Source organism: Periplaneta americana, chromosome 5 (assembly GCF_040183065.1).
Source record: "Periplaneta americana isolate PAMFEO1 chromosome 5, P.americana_PAMFEO1_priV1, whole genome shotgun sequence".
In the NCBI taxonomy this organism is placed as follows: domain Eukaryota; kingdom Metazoa; phylum Arthropoda; class Insecta; order Blattodea; family Blattidae; genus Periplaneta; species Periplaneta americana.
Window position 1 is genome coordinate 116,531,199 of NC_091121.1, and position 14,534 is coordinate 116,545,732.

Below are 14,534 nucleotides of genomic sequence, written 5' to 3' on the forward strand. Positions count from 1 at the left end.
TACTATATCCATATCCAACTTTCTGACAACTCTTTTCCACGGATTAAAGTGGCATATTTGCCTGCTAACCAGTTATCATGCTCCAATCAACCCTTGTACTTACTGTAGTTCTCTATTGTCTGTGGTCCACACCGTGGATTAACGGTTAACGCGTCTGGCCGCGAAACCAGGTGGCCCAGATTCGATTCCCGGTCGGGGAAAGTTACCTGGTTAAGGTTTTTCCGGGGTTTTCCCTCAACCGAATATGAGCAAATGCTAAGTAACTGTCGGTGCTGGACCCTGGACTCATTTCACAGGCATTATCACCTTCATCTCATTCAGACGCTAAATAATCTAAGATATTCATAAACCGTCTTAAAATAAAGTAATGTACATCTTCCGGCTGCGAAACGAATCACGTGGAAGGGCGTTGTAATATTTTCTATTTAGCTTTAATATTGCTGTATGATAGCTCAGTACACATCAGGGAGGTTTAAACTCGGTTGCTTGATGGGGACATCTGAAAACTTCGACCGAGTTTAAACCTTCCTGAGATATGGTTGCCGGTTTTTTTTTTACACATTTTCTACAGATTTACGCTTCCCTATGCTATTCTACTACTAGATTCACGGTTATTTGCATCCAGTAGACACTATCTCCCTACTCCATCATCATCGTCATCATCATCATCACTATCCTCATCATTAATTATCTTGGATTAGGCCTTCTCGTCTGTTCCGCTTCAGACTGAACGCTGATTAAAAGCTGGTCTCTCCACCGCTTCCGACTATTTGTCTGAAAATTTCGAGTATTTGAAAATATTCTCAGACTAGGGCATTAGTCCCTCAATGAGTGAGTTTCGTGGTGGGACTGTTATCTTAAGGCCTCTAAACCTGCCTGCTTTTCTGTCTAGTTATGACCCCATAGCCAGAGGATTCCGGTTTGTAAAGAACGGACCCACGCTCTCATTCTCTCCCGTTTGCTATAACACTGAACAATAAGAATTTTGCTCCGACTTAAAACAATATGTTCCTTATGGTTTTGTGTGCGCTGAATCTGAAAATGCATCTTTTTCCTTCGTATTACATAAGGATTTTAAGACATACTATGATTTCAGTTTTCGATAAGCGTTGTCCTAGGAAACATCTGGCGCGGTTGAAGGTTGTAAACCAAAACTAAAGCTAATACATTTTATGAGTTTGTAACTTATTTCCGGTTTCTTATGGTTGTTGGCATTTTATTTTGTACTCCTAATAAATAAACAGATATTGATTGGTCCCTTCTATTCTGTAAATTTCAGAACAGTTCAATGTGAGGTATAAGCAATGAATAAACAAGGGTGTGGTTTTCAGTATTTAAAAGAAAAGTTTACCAGTTTGAGTGAAGGTAAATCAAAATAAGGCATTTTCATCGGTTCACAAATTCACAAAGTTATGGCTGACTCTTTGTTTGAGGAAAAACTTTCCATTACAGAAAAATGGCATGAAGTGCTTTCAAAGATGTATGCTGAAATTTCCTTAGAAATTCTATGGCAGACAACTACATAGAACTTGTTGTGGAAGCCATGTCACGTGCATATGAGAAAATGGGGTGTAATATGTCTCTCAAAATACACTTTTTACATTATCATCTGAATTTCTTTTCTCCTAACCTTGGAGCGGTAAGTGAGCAGCATGGGAAATGAGTTCATCAAGAAATATTTGAAATGGAAAGACGATATAAAGGAAGATCATCATCCAGGATGCTTGGAAACTATTGTTGGTTCGTTGTTTAAGACAGTATCGGGTCTAGTTATAAACAGAAGTGATCCAGAAAATTCGTTTAATTTAAGTTCAAATTTCAAAATTTTTCTCAGTATATGCATGAAATATTTTTATTGTTGTTCTATTTTAAACTATGTAACATCATGTTTGTATCCAGTACACATTTTTCAAATATTATGAGGCGTTTTGAATCCCAAGTGTGTTGTCATTTTACCAGAAGCTGTGAAAAATTAAAAACAAGTTTTTCATAAAAAAAATTCAATTCATTTTCCGTGGAAAATGGTACGTGATGGGGCAATTTGGATTTTAAATTCAGATTTAGTGTACACATATTAGTAATATTCACCTAATTTTTGTTTCGGAGCAAGACAAAAAGTAAAAATTTGTTGTTCAGTGTAACCACAGATTACACTTCCCCGGGGACCACGACGTGGACGTGAATGGAGGTTTTCCCTACTCATACTTACTTACAACTTACAAATGGCTTTTAAGGAACCCGAAGGTTCATTGCCGCCCTCACATAAGCCCGCCATCGGTCCCTATCCTGTGCAAGATTAAGCCAGTCTCTATCATCATACCCCACCTCCCTCAAATCCATTTTAATATTATCCTCCCATCTACGTCTCGGCCTCCCTAAAGGTCTTTTTCCCTCCGATCTCCCAACTAACACTCTATATGCATTTCTGGATTCGCCCATACGTGCTACATGCCCTGCCCATCTCAAACGTCTGGATTTCAAGTTCCTAATTATGTCAGGTGAAGAATACAATGCGTGCAGTTCTGTGTTGTGTAACTTTCTCCATTCTCCTGTAACTTCATCCCGCTTAGCCCCAAATATTTTCCTAAGCACCTTATTCTCAAACACCCTTAACCTATGTTCCTCTCTCAGAGTGAGAGTCCAAGTTTCACAGCCATATAGAAGAACCGGTAATATAACTGTTTTATAAATTCTAACTTTCAGATTTTTGGACAGCAGACTGGATGATAAGAGCTTCTCAACCGAATAATAACACGCATTTCCCATATTTATTCTGCGTTTAATTTCCTCCCGAGTGTCATTTATATTTGTTACTGTTGCTCCAAGATATTTGAATTTTTCCACCTCTTCGAAGGATAAATCTCCAATATTTATATTTCCATTTCGTACAATATTCCCGTCACGAGACATAATCATATACTTTGTCTTTTCGGGATTTACTTCCAAACCGATCGCTTTACTTGCTTCAAGTAAAATTTCCGTGTTTTCCCTAACCGTTTGTGTATTTTCTCCTAACATATTCACGTCATCTGCATAGACAAGAAGCTGATGTAGCCCGTTCAATTCCAAACCCTGCCTGTTATCCTGAACTTTCCTAATGGCATATTCTAAAGCGAAGTTAAAAAGTAAAGGTGATAGTGCATCTCCCTGCTTTAGCCCGCAGTGAATTGGAAAAGGATCAGATAGAAACTGACCTATACGGACTCTGCTGTATGTTTCACTGAGACACATTTTAATTAATCGAACTATTTTCTTGGGAATACCAAATTCAATAAGAATATCATATAATACTTCCCTCTTAACCGAGTCATAAGCCTTTTTGAAATCTATGAATAACTGATGTACTGTACCCTTATACTCCCATTTTTTCTCCATTATCTGCCGAATACAAAAAATCTGATCAATAGTCGATCTATTACGCCGAAAACCGCACTGATGATCCCCAATAATTTCATCTACGTACGGAGTTAATCTCCTCAAAAGAATATTGGACAAAATTTTGTACGACGTCAACAAAAGTGATATTCCTCGAAAGTTACCACAGTTGGTTTTGTCCCCCTTTTTAAAAATAGGTACAATTATGGACTCCTTCCATTGTTCTGGTACAATTTCCTTTTCCCAAATAGCAAGTACAAGTTTATAAATTTCGCTATATAATGCACTTCCACCCTCTTGTATTAATTCTGCTGGAATTTGATCGATACCTGGAGACTTGTACTTTTTCAGATTTTCTATCGCAATTTCGACTTCTGAAAGCGTGGGTTCGGGTATAAATGGCTCAGCAGTTTGTATTTCAATTTCGTCCCGATCATTTCTATTTGGCCTATGTACATTTAGTAGTTGCGCAAAATAGTTTTTCCATCTGTTTAGGATTGATGGAGAGTCTCCAAGCAAGTCACCATTCTCATCCTTGATCACGTTTACCCTTGGCTGATATCCGTTCTTAAATTCCTTTATACCCTTATATAAATCTCGAATGTTTTTATTCTTACTATTTGTTTCTACCTCATTCAGTTTTTCCTTCAAGTAACCTCTCTTTTTATTCCTAAGTGTACGACTTGCTTCCCGTCTTTCATTGAAATAATTATCTCTCTTCTCCTCAACTGGATCCTGTAAGAATTTCAATTTTGCCTGTTTCCTTCTTTCTACTACCATGCAACAATCTTCATCAAACCACGGTTTCTTTTTCTTAGTTTCATAATAACCTATGCTCTGCTCAGCTGCAATTTTGATACTATCTCTGATATTTTCCCACACGCTATTAACATCTAATTCTTTCTCAACTTCGTCGGAACTTTCTAAAGTGGCAAACCTATTCGAAATTTCGACCTGATAATTTTGCTTAGCTTCCTCGTCCTTTAATTTCAAAATATTGAATTTAGTAATATTAACTTGTTGCTCTACTCGCTTGGCTACTGATAATCTTTCTCTTAATTCTCCAATCACCAAATAATGGTCAGAATTACAGTCTGCACCCCTGAAAGTTCGAATATCTACTATACTAGTATGTCTCCGTTTATCTATCAAGATGTGATCTATTTGGTTGTGTGTCAATCCATCTGGAGAAGTCCAAGTATATTTATGTATATCCTTATGGGGGAATGCTGTACTTTTGACAATTAAATTTTTCGATGTGGCAAAGTTGACTAATCTAACTCCATTGTCACTACTAATTGCGTGTAGGCTCTCTTTTCCAATAGTTGGTCTAAAAATATCCTCCCGTCCTACTTTAGCGTTGAAATCCCCCAATAAAATTTTCATATGATATCTAGGGAACTGATCAAAAGTATGTTCCAATTCCTCATAGAAGCTATCCTTTATATAGTCGTCTTTCTCTTCTGTAGGGGCGTGAGCATCAACATTTCTAAATTATAATAATTTTATTTTTCTATATACTTCATTATTTTCTTCATTTATCTCTTTATGTGAACTCTCATATTGATCTTCAACTTCTCACGCCCCTTTTTTCGCCTATGACGAAGATAAAACCATTCTCCGAAACGTTGTGAATTCATTTACAATTAAGCAATGTAAAAATAATCCAATCTACATCTCTTCTATACAACCCACCATTGTTTCTTCCCTCTAGATGCAAAGCTATTTTCTGAAGCCTCGCAGTGCGCGCCTCGCACAAATTCGGCCGGACGAATCTGTCCGAGGCGAAGCAGCGAGACCTCTCTGCGACGCTGCGCAGACCGCGCATCTCGCAGCTTAGAAACCACTCACTACTGCCCGTGCCTCACTTCCAGAGCTGTTTCTTTGCGGGGCGAGACGCAGAGGGGGTGAGTGGGAGGTCCTGGGTACCGTATGTGCCTACTACCCTACATTCAACACATCGGCCTTTTCAGGATTCCTTTCGTCAGCTATGGAGCAAGATCAGCCATGGACAAGCGAATGTATAGGCTGTCCCCTCACAAAACAAATTATGTCCTACTTATCAATTCCTGTAACTAAACACTAATACCAGTTGTAGACTACAGTCTCTACTTGAGATTATCGACCTAATGGCGATTACGGTTGTCACGTGTACACATCCGTAAACTCTTTCTTCTATGGCAGTGTTCCTCAAACGTTTTTCCACCGCGAAACCCCTTTTAATCTAAAGTGTAATTGCGGAATCCTTGTAATATTTTATTAGTATTGAATAATTAACAGACAAGTGAAAGCTAGTATCGCAATAATTCTGTTCAGTGGGACGAATGTATTTGCTTTTTTAAGCCTGCAATCTGGCTTTATGGCGGAAAGTTGTAGTCTCATTTATGCTATACTTCTGCATTTTGTCTTTTCGGTATTTTGTTTTAGTGGACAATTACGCAGAGACTCCAGTGATGAAAGTGAAGTATTATGGATATTTTCCGTTATACTGTAGATGTTCATTAGGCCTAAACATATTATTACGCATATTCTTGGAATATTATTATTATTATTATTATTATTATTATTATTATTATTATTATTATTATTATTATTATTATTATTATTGTCGGCGGTTTCATGTTGTTATTGATTCATATTTCCGTAATATATATTTTTATAGTATCCACAAAGTATAAAATAGCCACCGGAGCAGCCCAGTCGGCTAAGGTGCTTGCCTATCGATCCAGAGTTGCGCTCGGGCACGGGTTCGATTCCCTCTTGAGCTGATTACCTGGTTCGATTTTTTCCCCGAGGTTATCCCCAACCGTAAGGCGAATGCCATGTAATCTTTGGCGAATCCCCGACCTCATCTCGCCAAATACCATTTCGCTATCATCAATCCCACCGATGCAAAATAACCTAGTAGTTGATACACGGAACCTCGGAACATACTTTGAGAAATGCTGCTCTATGGCAATTCAGCAATTGTCCAGACTGAACGAAGAGTGGCCTAGTGTGTACTTACATCGCCATCGCCATCAGAGATAATAGCGATAGTGGTAACCACGATTAGAGTATCCAGTATTATAAACAGTAAAGACCCCTGCAATGGCATAGGATAATGTTTTCAGCACATGTAATATGCTGCCGTGCCACACTCTGCAACTGCCGTGCCGGTCCGAGAAGACCTAAGAGGCGTGGTTATAAGCACTAGGGAACTCTCGGCTCAGGACGTGAGACACGGGCAGTATCTCTAGTGCAGTCCGGATTTGTGCGATGCGGGCCTTGCACCTCGCACCTCGCATGCGTCGGTTCAGAAAAACCAACCTCGGCGCTGCGTACCATTTTCGCAATGGCGCTGAGAAGCTTGTGGTTTCTCATCCTGCGAGTTCGCGTGAATCAGTTTCTGAGCGCTTGTTATGTCCAATGGATTTCGTCGTCATGCTACTTTTGAAAGAATAAGCCAAAATTATCCTGCATTGTTAGTAGAAGACAGTGATATCTTCATTAGACTATTTGTCAACGCTATATGTATCTAATTCTAATATTTTTCTTGTGACGAAATTGGATATAGATAAACTTAAGAACGAAGAGAAAGAAGAAAATTTGAAGCAAGTTTTCAAGAGAAAGCCACTAAATTAGAAACCACACCTGAAAATAATAATGAGTACTGGACTCATTTAAAAAGCTGTAAACTAGGATGTCAACTCGCCTGCACTGCAAGCTCTCAAGAACCTGCAAAACATTTCCTTAAGAGCGATGATTGCACTTTACCTTGCTGAAAAGTGAATCTTGTTGGATTTGTATTGCTTGCAGTATGAGCACATAATATAGGCGATTTAACATCCCTGCTGTAAACAGATGACAGATTGGTTGGGTCAGGCTGAGAAGAAGGTGCCTACTGAAAGATGCACTGGAAGGAATTGTGAACGGGAAAAGAAGTTCGGAGCAGAACTAATTATCAGATGATATACAACATAGGCCTAAGATATTTGAAACATATGTGGAGACTAAGAGGAAGGCAGAAAATATGGAAGATTGAATAATGCTAGATTTGCAGTGAAAGCTCTGCCGTTGGGAAGAAAACTGTCAGTGAATGAATGCGGTTTTACTGCTACATGCACAGTATTTGCGATCAGTAGACTGTCTTTTTCTACTCTACCTAGGCTATCTAATTTCAATTTTTTTCTAGATACGTTAGTATTTTCTTCATATATCCGTTCTTGTGAACCCTCATGTTCTTTTTTCATCTCTTACGTACTTTATATTCCGCTCTTTGCAATCTATTGTTGGTTAGTCAAGTAGAACAGGTGTTTGTAACGACTCCGACGAGTAGGCTACCCTTCTCACCTCTTCCTTTTCTCACCTCAATAGGAAGATAGAACCCATCATCGAAAAGTTGTAAATTCCTTTAAATTTAAGGAGTGAAAAAATGTGAATTTACAAATTTTCTTTACCACCCACCATGTTTCTTCCCTCTAGATCCAACGCCATTTGCTGAAGCCTCACAGTGCGCGCCTCGCACAAATCCGGCTGCGCGATTCGGTGCGAGACGACGCTGAGAGGCCTCTCTGCGAACCTCCTCAGATTGCGCACCTCGCAGCCATAGAAACCACTCACTATCTCTCATGTAGTCCAGATTTGTGCGAGGCGGGCCTCGCACCTCGCACGTCGCATGCGTCGGTTCAGAAAAACCAAGGCTTTAGGGTACGTGCACGTTGGAGCAACGATAAACGATGAAAGAAACGATCTAGCGATGCTTTGGTATTATCAAAGAATCAAGTGTTCATATCGGAGCAACGAGGACGCGGGAAGCGAACATTTTGATTTATCAGTAGAAGATATTCTATCCATCCACTTAATGAAAGAAGATAAATAGGTAATATCACCTGCTAAGTTCAAGGTTAATATAACTTAAATACGTATAAAATTAAACCCGTTTCTTATCCCAAAGATAGTATAAATTCGTTGTGTTGTGATTGGTTCTTGTGATCACATAACATAGGAAGAATAAATACACAAATGATCAATTTGCCATTATCTACAATAATTAATTTAATATGCCAAAATAATAATAAATCGATTAATATTCGGAGATATTGATAACCACCGGTAATTATACAGATTAATATTATCTTAATCAGAGATCATATCAACGACAAGAGCGAAGAAAATGTAACTTTTCTTTTTCGTCGCTTTTATCGTGTATCTTCGCTTTTATCGTTACTCCAATATGCACACCTCAATGACAATGCATGCTTCAATTCCCTCTGATATAGCATCGCTGCTTCTTTTATCGTTTATCGTCGCTCCAACGTGTACGTACCCTTAGATTACCGACAAACTTTCTTAAAAATCTTGCAAGTGTCAAAGGATTGGGTTGACTTCTATATAAGCGACATTTAGAAACTGGACTTCCACCAGTAAAAAAATAAATATGAAATAAATGATATGAAAGACTTTATTGAACAATTGGGTAAAATTAGTGAGCACCATTTCCTTCATCCCAGCGGATATAATTTTTTATAAAATTGAGAAGAGACAAAGAAGCTGGACACCATTATTAAACCCGAAGATTATTGCAATATGTTCAACAAGGCACCGCTAGGTACGGACTGTCTAGTTTATGGCTGGAAAACGAATATACAAACTGTTTTCAAATCACCAAATGGCTGATATTTCAAACTAAAATTCTGTAAAATCAAGATAAAGAAATAAAAAATGAAGTTGTGATAAGTGGTGAACAAAACTATGGAAGTATTGTAAATTTGTACAAAGGGATTTTGAAAAGGGGGAAAATGTGCTCAGCAATGGAGGAAATATCACATTTGCTCATAAACACATGTATAATCGGAAGGGAAAAACTAGGTAATGTTAATAAATTACTTCAAAAAATGTTTAAGATAACTGAAGAGACATGGAAACCTTGGAAGATTACAAGAATACCACAAGCCGTATTCATGACGAGGATGAGGATGAAGAAAACGACTGTGAACCACAGTGAGAAAACGATTTGAGCATTTAAAATTTACGCTTAAAGAAGATTCAGTATAACATTCTGATGATATAATTAAATAAATGAGTATTGTGAATTATATTCCTGGAGTAAATAAAATTAATAGCTGTTTAGTATAAAATGTTAATCATTTATGAAAAATATTGTTATTAGAATTTTCAAAATCCGACATAAATTTTATAGTTAGTTTCAAAACCCGACATATATTTTATTGTTAGTTCCAAAATCCTACATTTGCAATAGTTAGTTCCAAACCATGACATGTCGAAATTTAATAATCTAATAATTCTTACAATAATATGTATTTTTAGTTTAAACATGTAATTTTATCCTTAGATTTACTATTAAAGGCAACTTTACAGTGAAACTTCCCAATAGTGGACACCGTCGAGGAAAAATTAAATGTCCGTTATTGAGAAGTGTCCGCTATTTAGAAAGTCGTTAGTATGTCTACAGTACCGTCAACGCGGGCTACTTTGACCCTTAAGGTGTTACTTGAACCCAGAAGATAAAAATGTTTTCGTCGATGTAAAATAACAGTTTGGTGTCGAAAGTTGTGATTTTTTTTTCTCTGCAAACTTTCAACTGTACAAATATTTTCACCTAAGTTACTCCAATGGCAAGTAAACATTTTTTTCTTTTGGGTTCAAGTAACACCTTAAGGGTCAAAGTAGCCCGCGTTGACGGTACATCAAAATACAAATATCAGTAAGTTTACTTCTCCAGTCAGATTCAATTTCTGGATGAACAGAAGCAGATTCACCACACACACTTTTGTAGGAAATATTGTGTCGTGACCGAAACTTGTCTAGCCAAACCACCCGAAGCTTTAAAATTAGAATAACCCAACTCTTTCGCAATTTCTAAAACTTTCTTTCTAATCAAGGTCCCAGATAAAAGCATCTTATTTGCTCTAGCACGGCGAAACCATTCATATGTTAAATTGTCAATGGCAAGCCCCTCAGTTTTAGGAAAAGCTCTTTTTGTGTTCTCATTTGCTTTCTCAACGTATGATTTTAAAATAACATCCTTATTTTTCAAACTTTCACTAACCTGAGTTTTGCCCACATTAAACTTTGTGGCCAGCGCACGAACACTTAATTTCTCCTTCTCACTATGATTTGCAATACCCACTTTCTCTTTTAGTGACAAATGTTTAGGTTTTTGTGACATTTTTAATGTGACTGTACTTCCGAACACTCAACTTAACAAACTAAGAAAGTACGGACTGCTCACGTACAGTATCACAACTATAGGCATCCAACAAACAAAACTCAGTGCGCAGAAACCAGCGGGCGTAACTGTCTCGCGCAGATGACGTATGCTCCCCGTCTCCAATCACCCACCGACACTATGCGCATACGCACGAACTATCTTCTTGTGCTGAACTGAACACGTGTTATTGCTACAGAGTCAGGGAGTCACATAGCGTTTTATATTAAATATTAATTTAATTTAATTTAAATACTTTAAATTGAAATATGAGGACAGTAGTTCCAGTGAAGATAGATACTGACTGTGACTTAGAAAGAGACGATGTTGATATCTTGTAATGTTATATTCACTTAATTTGTTATTGTTACAGCTGCTCTTTGAGTGCACATGTCCGCAACCGTAGCCGTTATAGCTATACCAGTAGCTGCTTATCCCAGATTATCCTGACCTCCTTCCAGAAGGACGGAATGCTGGGCTTAAGAAATAGTTCAGGAACATCTGGGTAAAGAACCCGCCTACTGCAGGGGGGTAAGAGGAGTATAGCATGCGCGGCACGAGGAGTCTGAGCTGAGTTTTGCTTGTAGGATACCTATAGCAGCTGTGCTATTTACCTTCAATAAAGTACAAGAACGTTCAAATTAGAGGTGTGGAAAAAATAACGTAACGGTTATTTTGGAACCGTTCCTTGTTTGGAACTGTTCCAAAAAGTAACAGCACCTTGGAACACTATGTTCCAAAATAACAGTGTTGCTCTGAGCTAGTACGAAATACTTGCGGTTACAAAATAATACTCGTTTCACTTTGGAACTACATTATAACAACGCCTGTTCCACAGAACGGAACATGTTTAGTACTATTGAAAGCAGTGACGCCAACTTTTGAAAAACAGTGGGTGGGCTCAAACATTTGACGAGCCTTAAGTTAAATAAATCTCACAACACGATAAATTATTGGGTGGGCTCGGATTCCACGAGCCCATATAAGTTTGAGCCCACTGTTTGAAAGCAGAATTGGGAATCCTTTCGTCGTACTGAAAAAAATGTTGGAAACTAAAGTAAAAGATAAATAGTAAAGATACGAAAATAGTCTTTAAAAAATGTACACATTATCTTGGAACTGATGTTCATTAAGTATAGGATTCTATCAAATAACATAATACCTGTATTATAGTAACTACAATGTGAATTTTATCAAAGGAGATGAAAATATATAGGTTATGTTTTATTTCCAAATATTTTACAGTTTTAGTTTCATTACCAATTCTTGAAATTAAACTAAAATCTGTTGAAACATGACTGTATTATTGAAGTTCTTTTGTTTAAAAAAAGTACAATGTTAAATTTTCATATTTCATTACAATGAGATTATTATTCTTCATGACGGTACATTATTAATATGAATTTTAGCACAGCCGAAATGATTATAGCTTTTATTTACGCATTTTTTTAAGAAATTGAACACTACTGTGACCGAGCCCCTACAGCCGAGGCTGCGCAGAAGTTTAGAGTAGGGACAAATTGAAGCTTGCGTCCGCCGCCATGCTTTGGGAGAAGCACCGGCTAGCAGACGGCTGCACTATACAATGCTGAATGTTTAATATATATGTTTGGTGTCCCTTATATATCAATTTGAATGGATAAATGAAAAAAAAATCTTATTAACATTTAAAGCGACCACGTTAAAGACATAATCAAGCTTAGTTACCGTTAGTTTGACATGAAACGAAAGAAAACTGTAACAATTTGATACATTAACTAAAGATGTTGTATAGCTATTTGACAACATATAGAGCGAACAGAAATACAAATGTATATTGTAGCAATGGTTCAGATGAAAAGAAATTTATTAGTATTAACTATTATTAACAAAACCCTGCCTGTGTAAGACGTTACATTAGGCCTATATTGTAAACACGTTTGCTTTGATGCGGATGAGAAATGAACAATTATTATTTATTCGCTTCCGTATCACATAATATAGGCCTACACCTGTAAAATAGAAACACGTACCTAATGTTTTAGTTAGAAATATATGTAGGCCTACGTACAATAGCTTATTATCACAGCTGTAGTAAGAAATAAACGTCACATGCATGAATTAGTCAATTAGTCATATAATAGAACTCAGGCCCAGTGTACAGAACATCTTGCCTATTGATTCATTATTATTATTATTATTATTATTATTATTATTATTATTGACTCCGTTAAATATTGTCTTACAACATTTTTATGTAAATAAAGTCGTGTCGTACTGGTAACCTTAAGCTGTGTGCTAACATCTTCTCTTTATGTAATACTTTCTTATATTTGGTTACTTAATCACGCTGTATCAACTACTAGATTATTTAGCATCGATGGTATTGATGATAGAGAGATGATATTTGGCGAGACGAGGCTCATCCGCCATAGATTACCTCACATTCACCTTATGGTTGGGGATACGGTATAAGATAAACCCAACCAGGAAATCAGCGGGAATCGAACCCGCGACCGAGCGCGACTCCGGACCGACAGTCCTTAGTCCAATGAGCTACGTCAGTAGAACTTTATGTACTTTTATGGTCAGTTTAACAAGTTTAAAATATGATTCTCGGGAGGAATCTGGGATCCATTTTCTAAAATATGTTCCTATAAGTGTAGAAAGAGTGTACAAGTGTTCTACTTCTAGAGCACACTGTTTTCACACGATGTAAGAGTGGGTGGTAATATGCCATTGAACTGTCAACATCTGTATAATCGCTCTTTCACTTAAGCGGCATATTTCTATAATCTCAGATGATGGTATGACAAGACTCCCATTATTCTTTCGTTAAATAAATAAAAGAGATTTTGTTTACTGCTGGTAGGCTACGTACCATAAATTGAGTCTTTAGATTTATTACACCATATTTTTCTTAATGATTTAACAACTAAGCCAGCAAAGAATACAATCACATTTTGACAATATTGTGTCATTGAGAATGATGTAAGAATGAGGGAATTGCAATCAATGTCTGCAGTAGAAGAGTCATATCGCCTCTGATTCTCAAAACACTGAGAATTATTATTACAGTGCGTTAGATGTTTGGAAAATACCATTGGGTATATAGACATTTTTAGCGGACATCCATCTCTTTGTAATATAATTTAAATAAATTATTTACGTATTTTCTAACGTATATAAAACAACACAAGTAAAAATATTCCATGTATTCCGTCATAGGAAATAGAAATAAACTAATACGTCTATTTATGAGCAATATAAGGCGTTTATATTTGAAACAATGCTTAGTTACAATATTTAGATTTACTTCTGTTATTTTATATTATACGTTAGAAAATACGTAAATAAGTTTAGATATATTACACTGAAGGAGGAAATCCACTAAGAAAACGTCTATATACTCAATGGTATTTTCTAAACTCCGAATGCTTTATAGAAACAATCATTCGTGCTCCCCAAACATGACGTCGCGCGAACCTGCGCGAGAGGTTTCAAATTTGTACACGACACCAGTGCTAATTGTGTGTCTAGATATTATAACTACAACGTCTTTGATTGTGACCTTCAGCTAAGCAGAAGAGGAAGAATAGGTTAGGTTTTATTTACCACTGGGATCCATTTCGATTTCGTGACCAATTTACAAATAATTTAAAATTACATTCCATTTCCCGCTTCGAACAAACCTGATCTACGAATTCAATTTAGCATTAGAAAAGATTTCATTTCCAGGAATTCACATCTCGAATCATTATAACATCGTACTGCATCACATGGCATACAGAAAAGTATGTGATCATTTAGCGTCCGTACATGTTCCTAAATACCACTGTTACATTACGTACTAGTAGTACGTGGCTCTTCCACTGTTACATTAAATACTCCTGTTACAAAAAATACTTGCTGCTACAAAAAATAACTTGCTGTTACAAAAAATACTCGATGTTATGGAACTACATTATGA

The 14,534-nt window shown here is 36.9% G+C and overlaps 1 protein-coding gene across 1 annotated transcript in view; it reads right to left on the bottom strand.

Moving 5' to 3' along the window:
• The window catches only part of LOC138700088 (myogenesis-regulating glycosidase), a 465,840-nt gene that overhangs the window by 376,053 nt on the left and 75,253 nt on the right, over positions 1 to 14,534 (bottom strand). The gene's annotated exons all lie outside the window — the stretch shown is intronic.